The sequence below is a fragment of the Theropithecus gelada genome, chromosome 18, assembly GCF_003255815.1.
Source record: "Theropithecus gelada isolate Dixy chromosome 18, Tgel_1.0, whole genome shotgun sequence".
NCBI lineage: Eukaryota > Metazoa > Chordata > Mammalia > Primates > Cercopithecidae > Theropithecus > Theropithecus gelada.
In genome coordinates this window covers 34,281,826-34,294,941 of record NC_037686.1, presented here as the reverse complement: position 1 = coordinate 34,294,941, position 13,116 = coordinate 34,281,826, and the positions used below count along the sequence as shown (strand labels likewise).

Sequence of the window (13,116 nt, the reverse complement as noted above, 5' to 3'; positions counted from 1 at the left end):
TGAGGGAAAAAAGAAAGATAATTTTGACCATTTATCACATGTACCCCCATATCTTTTAAAGTTTGTATCATATAAATGTATTCATATATTATTTGTATAGCAGAAAAATATATAGAATGCCTAGCATATAGAGGATACTAAATATTTCTTTCTGCCTATATACCTCAATGCTCAGTGTTACAACGTTTATTACTATAATTGATATTTCTATCATTGTCATCATAACTTCACACACAATTTTTAAAAACAAATATTGTTTCAGGGACTCCTCTGTCCCATGAGAGAGCTTTTCCATCAAGTTTCATATCTGGCTGTTCATTTATGACCTGCACTAAAGGTCTACATCCCACAGCCTGAACTAAGGGATGAACAAAGGTTAATAAAAACACATAAAGGCAAGGCGAGAGGAGTCAGTCTCCCTTGCCTCTGTTTGTGGTGTCATTTGTCTCCCTGTTAAAATGCAATAAAGACAATAAAAGGAAATCGGCTGTGGAAAATGAAAGAGGCCTCTATTCATAAAAACAGTTCAAATGAGAAAAGTCTTTTAATGGGGATGAGACAACTACCATGCAAAGCAGTGGGAGAGGGGCACATAAAACCCTTAGGACAATTCATTAACCACAAATTATTGTAGGCAACTCAAATCTTTTCCCCCAAAACAGGTTTATGTTCTAACCATCAGCATGATAGATGCCTTCAAGCAAATTCTTAGACTGATGCAAAGGCAGTAGGCAAAAGCAAGATATTTCAATATAGGATCTGCCCTAGCAATCTGAGGGTCCTTAGAAGAAACGTGGTTCTGTCATGGACATGATAAAGGAAGCATGATAAAGGGTATCAGTACAAGGCCACCTGGTTCACCCTTAGATCTGACTTCTTGCTCCACTTCAACTAACTCACACCCCTGAATAAACAAATCCTTGACCTTGGGAAAGCTAATCACCTTGTTTTTGGACCACCTCACCTAAAATGAAGGTAATATATGCCTAATCTATCTATCATAGTTGTTATGATGCTAAGATGATTTTTTAAAAAGAAAAATATATGTATAATGACTCCAAATTGATCTTATGAAATCATGCCAGCCACTCAGACACCACGCAGCCTGCACCCATTAAAAGAGCAAGCCTGCGGCCGGGCTCGGTGGCTCACGCCTGTAATCCCAGCATTTTGGGAGGCCGAAGCGGGCGGATCACGAGGTCAGGAGATCGAGACCATCCTGGCTAACACGGCGAAACCCCGTCTCTACTAAAAATCCAAAAAAAAAAATTAGCCGGGCATGGTGGTGGGTGCCTGTAGTCCCAGCTACTTGGGAGGCTGAGGCAGGAGAATGGCGTGAACATGGGAGGTGGAGCTTGCAGTGAGCCGAGATGGCACCACTGCACTCCAGCCTGGGTGACAGAGCGAGACTCAGACTCAAAAAAAAAAAAAAAAAAAAAAAAAGAGCAAGCATGCTCTCAGCAACAATTATGGACCCTTCATTTACTGCCACCCCTACTTTCCCTCTTCCTCCCCATTCCTAGGCTTGCAACATAATTTCTCATTAAACTGTATGTTGAAAAGCTCTACAGTGAATGGAAACGAAGTGCAATTTTGTTTTTCAACATACAGTTTAATTTACATTTTTATCCCACCACCCCGTTAGAGGACTAAAATCTGAGATCCTACATTAAAGTTTTGACAGACTCCTTTCTGTTCTAATTGACGCACTGTGAATCTGTGCCATGTCCATCTGCCTCTTTCTGCTGAGATCTCCTCACCCTTCAGAAACAAAGGCCTCAGTGCCGCCCTTTCCTGGGCTCCACATTTCATCCAAGGAAATACTCATGCTTCTTTTACCTCATGCTATAGTTTGAATGTGTCGCCCAAATTTCATGTGTTGAAAACTTAATCCCCAATGTGGTAGTATGAAAAGTGAGCCCTTTAATAGTTGATTGGATCATTCATGAGGACTCTGCCCTCTTGAATAGATTAATCCATTCATGGATTAATGGATTATCATGGGGTGTAACTGGTGGCTTTGTAAGAAGAGGAAGAGAAACCTGAGCTAGCACGTCAGTGCTCTCAGCCACCCACTATGTGATGCCCTGCAGCACCCTGGGACTGCAGAGAGCCCCTACCAGCAAGAAGGCTTTCACCAGATGTATCACCTCAACCTGGAACTTCTCAGCCTCCAGGACTGAAAGAAATTCCTTTTCTTTATAAATTACCTAGTTTCAGGTATTCTGTTGTAAGCAACAGAAAATTGATTAAGAGATCCCACAACCTCTGAGGGGAAGGCCAAGCTCAGTATTGCCTTCTTCTGGTCCTGCCACCAAAACAATATAGAAGCCATACTCTGTGACCCACAATTATAGGGAACCTCCTTGAAAGTCATGCCAGTGGTCCCATTGGAGCTTGAAAAGTCTCACTTTAAGTATTGATAGCTTCAGCCTAATTTCCTTATCCTTTTTTCTCTCCATCCACAATCCACACTTCACAACGTGAATGAGTACTCACATTCAGAAACAGAGCCCTGACCTGCTGTGGTGGCTCATGCCTGTAATCCCAGCACTTTGGGATGCTGAGGCAGGCAGATCACCTGAAGTCAGAAGTTTGAGACCAGCCTGGCCAACATGGTGAAACCCTGTCTCTACTAAAAAAACAAAAATTAGCTGGGCATGGTGGCACACACCTGTAATCCCAGCTACTCAGGAGGTTGAGGCACGAGAATTGCTGGAACCTGGGAGGCAGAGGTTGCAGGGAGCCAAGATCGCACCACTGCACTCCAGCCTAGGTGACAGGGCGAGACTGTGCCTCAAAAAACAAAAACAAACAAAAAAACAAAAACAAAAATATCAGAAACAGGGCGCTGCGGTTTGGCAAGGGTTTTAATTGTCAAGGAAAGCTTCAGTCATATTCACTAGGTTAGATTAATTGAGGCATAAGTGAGTGTTAGTCATTTGGAAATTATTTCTATTGCAAAGCATCAAAACCAAAGAGTACACAACTGGGTGCCTGAAGGTCTGTTTTGACTCTGCCACCAGATAAGAACAAAAGGAAGAGGTTCACCACTCAGGGACATCAGTTTCTCTGTATGTACACATTTTTCTGAGATAACTGGACAAAATGAAGACTTTTCAGACTAAGTTTGTTCTTCAAGCTCATGTGGGAACCCGCCATACCCCAGGACAGTCATGCATGAGATAGGTAAAAATTCAGTATGATTCCTAATTCTGCCTCTCATTCTTCTGCAGCTTTGCTGTTCACCATTATGCATTGACATCAAAAAATCTAAACTAAAAGTGCTTATTTGATACACTGTATTAACCCAATCTCCATCTTTTCTGGGATAGCAAAGGAAAGTCTATTTTACAAATACCTTGTCAAGTAGACAACACTTCTGAAAAACACGCAAAGTAAAACAAAACAGAACAGAACAGCACTGCCCTTGGACATAACTGCTTTCTAGAGTCAGATGGTGCTTTATTGGTTATGGCTAAGTCCTTGATCTGCCTGGGTGTCAGTTGCCTATTTGTAAAATAATTAGGCTAAAATTAATAATCTCTAAGGCTACTTCCGGATCTAAAAATCCACATCAGCATCACTCTGTAAGATGCTGTTTTTATCTTTCTATAATGTATCTTGCAAAATTTAATGTAGGAGCTTGGGAAAATACAGGATTAATTGCCCCGTTGCAGCCTTGGTTGGCCATCTGTGCATGGGAACTAGGGTCAGATACAGTAAACTAGAGGTTATATTCAGGAAATCCAAGGGTGTCTATAAGAGTAACATATCCAATCTTTATCTTCTAGAGGCAATCTGTTTCATTAGTTGTGTTTTTGTTAAACATATTAGAGAATTATAATGGTAATGGCTATCACTTTGTGTTTCTGTTAAAGGTATCAGAGAATTATAATGGTAATGACTATCTCTAGAAGGCAAACTCCCTGAGGGCAAGGGACTTTTTCCTATTTTAGTCTCTGCTATCTCTTACTTTTTTTTTTTTTTAAAGCAGATTTATTGAGATATAATTGTATTATAAAATTCAACAACGTAAAATATACAATTCAATTTTTTTTAGTATATTTACAGAGTTGTAGACCTATCACAAGACCTTCAGTTGGGAAAATAAATGTTCTGGGTTTAAATAGTGGTGATAGTTTCACAAAATGGGAATTGTACTTAATGCTACTGAATTGTACAGTTTAGAATGGTTATTATAGCAAATTTTATGTTGTATGTATTTTCCCACAATATAAAATTCCAGAAAAAATCCCACTGAAGTACTTTTTAACATCATTTGTGTTTTCATTCTGCAGCTCAAGTATTATCATTGTTTACTGACTTGATTCTTTAATAGGTTCTGGGACCCTTATAGAATAGTGATCTTTGAAATCACTTGGACAGTAGTTTTCTCCAGACAATGAAATTAGAGAAGATTTCCCCTTCTTCTTCAGATAGATCTATATTTTCTAAAATAAGCATGCATAACTTTTTAGACAGAAAACAATTATAAACTTTTTTTTAAAATATTAGGAATATATGTAACTAGAACTTTTGAGTGAGAAATTGCAAAGAGCTTTCTAGAATCTGAGGAAGATAGAAACTTTTTGGAGATAATTCCTTCTCCTATGGCATTGTACCACATGCTTTTATGCTTATGACTCATTTATGAACTGTAATATTTTGCATTTATCCCACCTTTCCTATACAAACTGCGCTACTTGGTTTATAAAATTTCTATTGGTAAACTTATTTCAGAAATATATCCATAGATACACCTCTATATACATCTAATAGATGTATAAAGTAAGAATAGAGTTAGAACAGCCTCCTTTTGCAACCTTTAATGAACTGATGTATCTAGTAATTGATCATCACCACCTGCTAAAAGAGAGGCAACCAGACAGTAAATGCTTAATAAGGAAAAACACAGCAACTTTTATCAAGTAGAATGGCTACAAATAAACCCACCTGTATCTGATTAAACCACTAGCACTAATGCTCAATTTACAGGAAAAGCAGAGACTATAGGAAGATGTTAAGCAACACCGTGGTGATACAATGATCAAAATCCAGATAGCAGAAAACTCTACAGGATAAATAACTTGGTTCCTTCAACAATGGAAAGAATTAAACATTTTTGGACTTGATTTACACAAATTATTACAAAAATATAATATTTGTAAGAGAATTTGAAATTTGAATAATGGCTAGGTATTTGATGATATTAACAAATTATTTTTCCTTGTGACTGCAAATGTAGTTCTTTTTTAAAGTATTATGTTTTGGAAATACACACTGAAATTGTTTTCAAAGGAAATAATTTGATGTCTGGGACTAGATTCAAAAAATACTCAATGAGTGTACATGAATGGAGGTATTGATGAAACAATATTTGTCATGATTGTATAATTTCTGAAGCTGGGTAGGGAGTGCATGGAGTTTTACTTTACTATTATTTCTACATCTGCATATGATTGAAAAATTTCAAGATACTTTAAAAATGTACTTTTTGCAAATAAATGTAATGGTGAGAAGGGGTATTTGGAAGGTTTTGTTTGTTCATTAGTTTTCTAGCATTTAGTTTGTTTTTATTCTTTTAAGTTTGAAGAATATACAAGATATAATTTACCAGAGTAAAATTTTCTATCTAGGTGCCTCCACTTACCACTGCCATATATATAAACTGAAGAGGGAAGATTTTCATGACCGGCCTCTGGGAATTGCAGAAATGTGACAGATCTGGAACACTCTCCCCAGCCTATGGGCTGATGGCATGTGGCTCTCTCACAAATGGGAAAGAGCTGTGAAATGGCAGAAAATACTCAATTTTACAACTATTTTTGAAAATCTTTAATATTCCTTATTCTAAAAGTACATTAGTACATCTGACATAAAGTCAGAATGTAAAATGAATCAGGTTGTGAGCAGAATTATGGTGCAATAAAAACGTGCAGCAGAACTGGACATTGAAATAGCTCTGAATTTCATTGAAATGTGTTGTATCATTGATCATGGATATAAAGCACAGCATGTTTATGGATTTGACAAGAGAGAATGTACAGATTTTTTTTCCCCAGGACAAGCAGACATAATCTGGTACCTGTAGAAAATATATAAATATATTGCAGCAAAAGATATCATCACCATTATATTATAAAACATACAGTGCAGTGTAAAAAACACACACACGCAAAGACCATCAAATCATTTTAAGTAACTATATTTGTGGTAACGTTGACACTATTATTCTGAGGCTGGTGCATGTATATTGTTAGGCAAAATGAATAATTACATTGATATAATGAAGAACCAGGACTTTTGGCATATAAGAAAAAAAGATACATATGTAAGATCAAAGAGATTACATTAAAAAAAATTTGTAATCCTAAATTTAAATCTGAAGTTTTTATCAGGTGAATTTGTGATGTATTTTATCATATACATTTAAAAAGTACCAAAACCGGTAGCAATGACTTCTCCCTAGAAACCAGATGATGATCTATAAGCATACTTTTCTACTAAAACAAACAAAAAAGGGAAAAATAGGGAGTCAGCTTTACAGCTATAGAGGAGTGGAGAGATCAACAAATCTTCTTACCTCAACAAAAAAAGGATAAAACTGGACACAATTGTCAAAAACCACCATCTTGGAACTCTAAAACTTGACTAAATGCAAAGAACAATTTGAGAAATATATATTTATGAAAAACTGCTAGTCCTTCAGCTACAAACAATAATGTCTGTAATCTTGTCTGGTGCTAATGTTCACCACCCATCCCAGCTTGGTCAATAACAATGACAGCATTGCTAGTGTGCAGCTGGCCAGGAAACCTATAATTTTGATGCCAGACCAGGTGGGCTCAATTTCAGGCACAGGACAAAAACCTACAATAGGCAGCATTATCAGTAGAAAATAAATGGGTGACTGACAGGTCTAGTAGCCTAAATTTTTGGTACTGGTTGAGGCAAATGGTAAACCAGGCACAAACTTAGTGGAGAGCTCTTAGAAATAAGAGAGGCATAGAAGTGATAAGAGAAGCTCTTCGTGAACACCTGTCTGACTAGGAAGCTATACATGTGTGTGGGGCAAAACCAAGAAAGTTTGAGTTTAAAGTGAAAGTCACAGAAGACTTGAAAACTGACAACTTTGTGCCCACACGCAAAGACCAGTCAGCAGAGGGAGGAAGAATTATGGGTGCCTGGAATTTGAGTAGAGCCCATTCCAAATCACTGGATGACCACCAAGCTATGCAGACACTGGGGTGACCCCTAGGAAAGCAGGCTAAATAACAAAAATAAAAAATCTTGGCATATATACAAATGGCCATATGCTACAGGGGAGATAAATTCCACAGTTAAATTTCAAGTGAGTTATAAAAAAGAAAGAAAAAGTAAAATCAGAACGCAAAATTACTATATTAACTCAAATGTCCAGTTTCCAACCAAATATTAGAGTACACAAAAAATACTAAATGTGAAACCATATTTAGAAAGTATAGACCAGATTTAGAAAAAAGAAGCACTGAATAGAACTAACTGTAAGTAGACTAAGAAGTAGGATTTTGCAGCAAAAATTTCATTATAGCTATTCTGAATATATTGCATAGAATTAAAAAAAAATTTTGAGGACAATGACTCAACAAATAAGGGATCTCAGTGGAAAAACAGAAGATGAAAAAAATCCAAATGGAAATCTTTAAGTTGAAAAATGTAATAACAAAAATGAAAAATCTACTAGATGGATTTAATACCAAATTTGTGATAGCAGAAAAATCATCAATGATTTTGAAGAAAAAATTAGAAATTAATTCACCTTAAGGGTAGAAAGAAAATAGTTACAGAAAAATAAGCAGAGACTCAGAGTCTTGTCAGAAAATTATACACATACTGAAGGGATTCAGAATGTGCCACTCCAAAATATTCCACTTTGGCATATTGATTGTTTTGAACTGAAGGTACTTGAGAAACAGCAAATGCAGGAGGGGTTTTCTGAACTCCTCCTTTCCACTTAAAAGTAGGTCATAAAGTTTTCCATTAGAAAGTTGTCTTTCCTTTACCACAGAGAAGAATATTCTACTCACTATACACTGGGAGTCAACATCAAAATGTATCTGTACAAATCTACTAAAATAATTCTTATTTTCTATTATTTTCTTGTATATATTTCACAGTCAGTTTCCCACAATTTACCACCACAGAAACTTAAATCCCTTTTCCTTTGTCCTATCACTTCTTTACAAAATTATTATTCTTTTGGTAAATAGGTTTATAAGCTCTCAGTCCTAACTGCTTTTTCACATCTTTTTTTTTTCTATGAAGGCTGCCAAATACACATTAAAAATTACATAAAATGTATATCCTTTTCTCCTGTTAATTGGTCTTACGTCTGTTTAATTTTCAGGCCAAATTATCAGGCCTAGTTGCAGAGCCTAGCAAGGCAGATGAAAACATTTTTTCCTTTCCCATGATATAAACATACATGTAATGAGAGTCCCAGAAAGAGGGAAGAAAGAAAGTGGCAGACAAGTATATTTGACATGAACTTCTGTTTTCAGTTCTGATATCAAAAATTAATAGAAGTCATTACTCCCATCCTTTCAACAAGAAAAAAGCTGAACATACTGAAAAATAATGACTTTTCTTAGACCTGTTAGAGAACCGAAATCTAAAGGCAAACTGCTACACTGAATCTGGCAAGACAACTTCATCCAAAGAGTTACAGCCAATACCTGCTGCCTTGGAGGAGAAGTCACTGGAGCAATGAACCGGTACAAATATTTAAATGGTAACTTTGATTAATTACTGGAGCCAGGAAACTAACTTGAGAGTGAGACTATCCTACAGGTTGCAGTCTTAGGGACACGTACTTTTTTAGTTTAACCACTAGGAATCTGATTTTACTTTCACAGTGAAGCAGCAACAAAAATTCCCTTGTAGCTTTGGCAAGAAGAAGGTAAAAGTAACCATTGTGAAATATACTCAAAGTGCTCTCAATAACACAGGCTTATGCTTTCAAGGGAGAAAGACTACCAGAACCTTATCCCTACCTGGGAGAAAACTCTATCCCTAACTACAGGCCTGTCTAGCCCTTGGGACTCACCTAAAGGTGGAAAATCTCAGTAAGTTCTTTTCCAGATATCAACAAACGGATTCTAAAGTACATAGGGAATGGCACAAGACCTAGAATCACTAGCACAGCACTAAAAAAGAAGAAAATTAGAGAACTCACACTACTCAACTTCAAGGCATACTATAAACCTACAGTAATCAAGATAGCATGCTATTCACAAAAGAACAGACATACACATGGATGAAATAGAATAGAGAGCTCAGAAATAGACCCCCACACATATCATAAATTAATCTTTGACAAAGGAACAAAAGCAATTCAATAAAGAAAAGGTAGCTTTTCAACAAATGGTCCTGAAACAAGTAGACATCCACATGAAAAAAAACCACCTAGACAATCTAGACAAAAATCTTACATCTTTAAAAAAAATTAATGAGAACGAGGGATTCATAGACCTAAATGCAAAACACAAAACTATAAAACTTACAGAAGAAAAGATAACAGAAAATCTAGGTGACTGTGGTTTGGCAATGAGTTTTCAGATTCAACATCAAAAATATGATTGATGAAAAAAATTGTTAAGTTGGATTTAATTAAAATTGAAAACTTCTGTGAAGGAGACTGTTAAGAGAAAAAAGGAATTAAAAGACAAGTTATAGACTAGGATAAAATAATCACAAAACACTTATCTAATAAATGATTTGTATCCAAAACATACAAAGAACTCTTAAAACTCTTCAATAACAAAACAAACAACCCAGTTTAAGAAAATGAACTAAAGATTCAAATAGACATCTCATACATAAATGACAAATAAGCACATGAAAAAGAAGCGCAACACTATTTGTCACTAGGGAAATACAAATTAAAACAATAAAACAAAACAAAATAAAATAACAAAACAAAATAAAATGTTACTATACACTTATTAAAATGGCTAAAATCTAAAAATTGATAAAACCAGTTGCTGGCAAGGATGCAAAAGAAATTCTTCCATTTGCTGGTGGGAATGCAAAATGGTACAACCACTTTGGAAGCCAATTTGACAGTTCTTATGAGGCTAACTGTAGGCTTATCCTACAATCCAGCAATTTTACTCCTATGTATTCACTAGAATAATTTCAAGTCAACACATCCACACAAAAGCCTGCATGTGAATGTTGGTAGCAACTGTATTTGTAATAAACAAAAACCAGAAGCAACTAAGATGTCCTCCAAAAGTTGTGTAGATAATAGAACTGTGGTTTATTCACACAATGATATATTATTCAGTGATAAAAAGAAATGAGCTATCAAGCTATGAAAAGGCATGGATGAATTACAAATTTCATATTGCTTAGTGAAATAATTTGAAAAGAATCTAAAAAGATTATAATTTCAATTAGATGACATTCTAGGAAAGGAAAAACTATAGAAACAATGAAAAGATCAGTATTTGTCAGGGGTCCACAGAGGTGAGAGTAGGGGTTGAATAGGTGAAACACAGGGAATTTCTAGGGTGGTGAACTATTCCATATGATAGGTAACTGTGAACACATGACATTATGCATTTGTAAAAACCAACTGAACTTTACACAAAGGAGTAGACCTTACTCTTTGGAGTAACCTTATTCATTAAGAGTAAACCTTAATGGGTGCAATGTAAAAAAAAATTCAGATGTTAGAGGAATCCCAGGATGGAATGTTGCATGTGATGAAACAATCTAACTACAAATGTATGCTATTTAATACAACCTCACTGAATAAAGCTGGGGAAAGGATGCTGACCTGAGCAACTTTGGAAATTAGAGTAGTCTGTGAAACAATAGGCAAAAAGTGTAGAGAACTAATGTATAGCACGAGGACTATAGGTGATAACATCATACTGTATTTGGGATTCATGACAAATGAATAGATTTTAGTTAACTTGCCATGAAAAAAAAAAAGACAGTAAACATGTGAGATGAATTTATTAATTTGCTTCACTATAGTTAAATACTACAGTTAGATACGTTTTTTCTATCTCTGTGTATCCTATAACCTCATGGTGTATCCTTTAAATATACACAATAGTATTAATTTTAAAAAGTATGGCTGTGCATAAGCACTATACTCTACTTGAAAAAGAACATATACCTAATGGAGGAATGAATTAATGATTCTGATACATACATACTAGAATTGAACAACTAAGCAAATGAATTGTGGATGGTGGGAGCTAGGTTTCCTAATATTGTCATCAGAGTTTACAAATCAGCACATGGAAGAGGCTAGAATGATCCATGTGGTAATGGATTAGAATTGGAAACATCAGCATGGACTTGTGTTTATTTTAATAAAGATACAGATGGTTACATATGGAAATATTTCCAGATATATATATATGTATGTATACTCATGTGACAGTATACACATATATGTTTCCTTTCTCTGTTAGCTGAGAGGGCCTAAAAACAATGACATCAAAATAGCAACCAGCACTCTTAATGTCCAGGCATTTGTTTCGGATAGGATTCTCCATAAAAGGGGAACCAGAGCTTCTTGGAGAAATGGTTGATTCTAGGACTGGGGCTGGAAATATGTAAGATGAACTTGGAGCAATTGCAATGCCAGAAAATAAGAAAATGTTCTTACCAAATAAGAGCAACAACAACAAGAAAATAAATAGCAACAAAACTATAATGGTGGAATATTATCAAAGGGACACAGGAACAACTGAAAGAGCTTCCAATGGCCACAACTGGAAATATTTGAGCAAGAAAATAATATCAAATTATAACCCAAAGCATAAAATAAATAAGTCCATATTGATGTAAAAAATATTGAATACCTAAATAATTGGGATAAAATAAGACAAATTTTTCATGCAGAATTCCAAGTAATTTCTACTGATACTCCTCCCTTAGGTTGTAGAGAATAACTTTACCTCTCCTCAAATATAGGATACACATAGTGAGTTTCTTTTAAATAATATAATACAGAAAGGGAGGAAAAAAATAAAGTCTTTTTTACAGTAAAGTCTGACAAACGTGTTAGCTATGTGATCAAGGTCAACATCAACAGTGATAAGTTATGTTGGTTGATATACTTTGATAAAATGGCACTTTATTTCAATGATCTTTTTTTCCAAAAATACATCATCTCAATCTAATCATAAGAAAAACAGCAGACAAATCTCAATACAGGAACATTCTACAAAATACCTGTGCATTAACTCTGAAAACTATCAAGATCATCAAAAACAAAGAAAGTCTAAGAAGCTGTCAGTGCTAGGAAGAGCCTAAGGAGCCATGGTGATTAAATGTAATGTGATATTCTGGAAAGAATCATGAAACAGAAAAAGAACATTAGGCATAAAATACGCAAATCTGAAAAATGTACAGACTTCAGTCAATAATGTCTCCATATAAGATCATTAATTGTAACAAATAATAATGTAAGATGTTAATAATAGGAAATATTGGGTATCAAGTATATAGGAATTCTCTGTATTTCACAATTCTCTGTAAATCTAAAACTGTTCTAAAAATAAATTTTATTTGAACAGGAACATTTAAAGAAATAATCATCGAAGTTTCCTAATTTGATTAAAAACATTATTCCACAGATCCAAGATAATGAAACTCAAATAGACTAAAAACAAGGAGATAAACACCTCAACACATCATAGGCAAAGTGCAGTAAAACAAAGACAAAAGAAAATCTTGAAAGCAGCAAGACTCATTGTGCCCAGGAATTACTGGTACTATGTAAAGTTGACTTTGATCAGAAACAATAGAGGCAAAAAGGCAGTGGAAGGACATATGCAAAGTGCTGTCAACAAAGAATTCTCTAACCAACAAGTCTATTCTTAAAAAAGGAAGGCAAAATAAAACATTCCCAGATACACAAAGACTGAGAGAAATCATTGTTAACAGATCTGTATGAAAAGAAACACTAAACAAAGTCCTTCAGGCTAAAGGGAAATACCAGATAGCAATTTAAATTCACAGGAAGAAATGACGAGTCACAAAAATGGTAAAAACATAGGTAAGTAAAAGAGTATATAAATATATTTTCTGATTTTTATAATAAAAAAT

The 13,116-nt window shown here is 35.1% G+C and overlaps 1 long non-coding RNA gene across 3 annotated transcripts in view; it reads right to left on the bottom strand.

Moving 5' to 3' along the window:
• The window catches only part of LOC112611528, a 325,264-nt gene that overhangs the window by 301,622 nt on the left and 10,526 nt on the right, over positions 1-13,116 (bottom strand). For all 3 annotated transcript variants that reach the window (XR_003116678.1, XR_003116677.1, XR_003116676.1), the window contains exon 2: positions 5,654-5,789. This is a non-coding gene — a long non-coding RNA (uncharacterized LOC112611528). The remainder of the gene's footprint in view (positions 1-5,653; positions 5,790-13,116) is intronic.